Genomic DNA, 2,907 nt, shown 5'->3' with positions numbered 1-2,907 from the left:
TTCACTATATATTCATTTTCATTAAATATTTCACTATCCAATTTCATGAGATATTTTGCTCTCCAATTTCATGAGATATTTTGCTCTCCCATTTCATGGGATATTTCACACTCCTATTTCATGGAATATTTCACTCTCCCATTTCATGAAATATTTTACTCCCCCATTTCATGAAATATTTTACTCTCCCATTTCGTGAAATATTTCACTCTCCCATTTCGTGAAATATTTCACTCTCCCATTTCGTGAAATATTTCACTCTCCTATTTCATGAAATATTTCACTCTCTCATTTTATGAAATGTTTCACTCTCCCATTTCATGAAATATTCTACTCTCCTATTTCATGAAATATTTTACTCCCCCATTTCATGAGATATTTTGCTCTCCCATTTCATGAGATATTTCACTCTCCTATTTCATGGAATATTTCACTCTCCCATTTCATGAAATATTTTACTCCCCCATTACATGAAATATTTTACTCTCCCATTTCGTGAAATATTTCACTCTCCCACTTCATGGAATATTTCACTCTCCCATTTCATGAAATATTTTACTCTCTCATTTTATGAAATGTTTTACTCTCCCATTTCATGAAATATTCTACTCTCCTATTTCATGAAATATTTTACTCCCCCATTTCATGAGATATTTTGCTCTCCAATTTCATGAGATATTTCACTCTCCTATTTCATGGAATATTTCACTCTCCCATTTCATGAAATATTTTACTCCCCCATTTCATGAAATATTTTACTCTCCCATTTCGTGAAATATTTCACTCTCCCACTTCATGGAATATTTCACTCTCCTATTTCATGAAATATTTCACTCTCCCACTTCATGGAATAATTCACTCTCCCATTTCATGAAATATTTCATTCTCTCATTTTATGAAATGTTTCACTCTCCCATTTTATGAAATATTCTACTCTCCTATTTCAAGAAATATTTCACTCTCCCATTTCATGAACTATTTCTCAATGCCTTTCATAAAATATTTCACCATCCATTTTCATGAAATATTTCACAATGCCTTTTCTGAAATATTTCACCATCCCTTTTCATAAAATATTTTACTATCCCCTTTCATGAAATGATTTTCCTTTCATGAAATATTTCCCTACCTCATTTCACTTCCATGAAGTGGGAGCTTTAAAGCTTTTGATATTCTATAATACCGAATGTTATTCGTTTATCGATATGAACAAAATCTGCAATGACGCGAGGGTTTATTGCGTTGAACATCTCTATTTGAATATATATGAAATCGTCGAAGCGCGTCACATTTTGCCATTGAACGAAGGACTTTCTTTTTTAATGTTTGTTCCTACTGCTTTCATGTTTTAGGTAGTAGGTTACCCTGGGCACCAACCGCCCGTTGAGATACTACTGCTAGAGAGTTATGGGGTCCTTTGACTGGCCAGACAGTACTACATAGGACCCTTCTCTCTGGTTACAGTTCTTTCCCTTTGCCTACACAGTCACCGAATAATCTGGCGTATTCTTTACAGATTCTCCTCTCTTCTCGTACACCTGACAACACTGAGATTGCCAAACAATTCTTCTTCACCCAAGGGGTTAACTACTGCACTGCAATTGTTCAGTGGCCACTTTCCTCTTGGTAAGGGTAGAAGAGACACTTCAGCTAAGGTAAGCAGCTCTTCTAGGAGAAGGACACTCCAAAATCAAACCATTGTTCTAGTCTTAGGTAGTGCTATAGCCTCTGTACCATGGTCTTCCACTGACTTGGGTTAGAGTTCTCTTGCTTGAGGGTACACTCGGGCACACTTCTAGTTAGTTTCTCTTCCTCTTGTTTTGTTAAAGTTTATATAGTTTTTATAGGAAATATTTATTTTAATGTTGTTACTATTTTATTTTTCTTTATTTATTTTCCTCACTGAGCTATTTTCCCTATTGGGGGCCCTGGGCTTATAGTATCCTGCTTTTCCAATTAGGGTCGTAGATTAGAATTTAATAATAATAATAATAATAATAATAATAATAATGATAATCTGAATTGTTTTGAATATCGTTCTCCTTTTTAGTCTTCAGCAGCTGATTCTCATTTTAACTTCTTGGAAAAATCTTGGTTTGCTGAATGTTTGTACTGATTTTTATACAGGTTTTTAAGGCTAGAATTAATCTACTGGCCTGTACAGTGGTAACGTGTTCACCTAGCATACGCATGGCAGCAGATTGATCCCAGTCGGGGACCCTGAGTTTAAGCTGTCATGATATATTTTACTAATCCCTTTCATGAAATTCCATTATGTATCCTTTTCATGAAATATTTCCCTATATATCCCTTTTAATGAAATATTTCACTATATATCTCTTTTCATGAAATATTTAACTATATATCCCTTTTCATGAAGTATTTCACTATATCTCTTTTCACGAAATATTTCACTATATATTCCTTTTCATGAGATATTTTGCTCTCCCATTTCATGAAATATTTCAGTCTTCCATTTTATGAAATATTTCACTCAATCATTTTATGAAATTTTTTCAGTATCCCTTTCATGAAGTATTTCACAGTGCCTTTCATGAAATATTTCACAATGCCTTTTCTGAAATATTTCCCCATCCCTTTTCATGAAATATTTTACTATCCCCTTTCATGAAATGATTTTCCTTTCATGAAATATTTCCCTACCTCATTTCACTTCCATGAAGTGGGAGCTTTAAAGCTTTTGATATTCTATAATACCGATTGTTATTCGTTTATCGATATGAACAAAATCTGCAATGACGCGAGGGTTTATTGCGTTGAACATCTCTATTTGAATATATATGAAATCGTCGAAGCGCGTCACATTTTGCCAATGAACGAAGGACTTTCTTTTTTAATGTTTGTTCCTACTGCTTTCGTGTTTTAGGTAGTAGGTTGCCCTGGGCA

Source organism: Palaemon carinicauda, chromosome 20, assembly GCF_036898095.1.
Source record: "Palaemon carinicauda isolate YSFRI2023 chromosome 20, ASM3689809v2, whole genome shotgun sequence".
NCBI classification, from domain to species: domain Eukaryota; kingdom Metazoa; phylum Arthropoda; class Malacostraca; order Decapoda; family Palaemonidae; genus Palaemon; species Palaemon carinicauda.
This window is presented reverse-complemented; position numbering follows the sequence as displayed.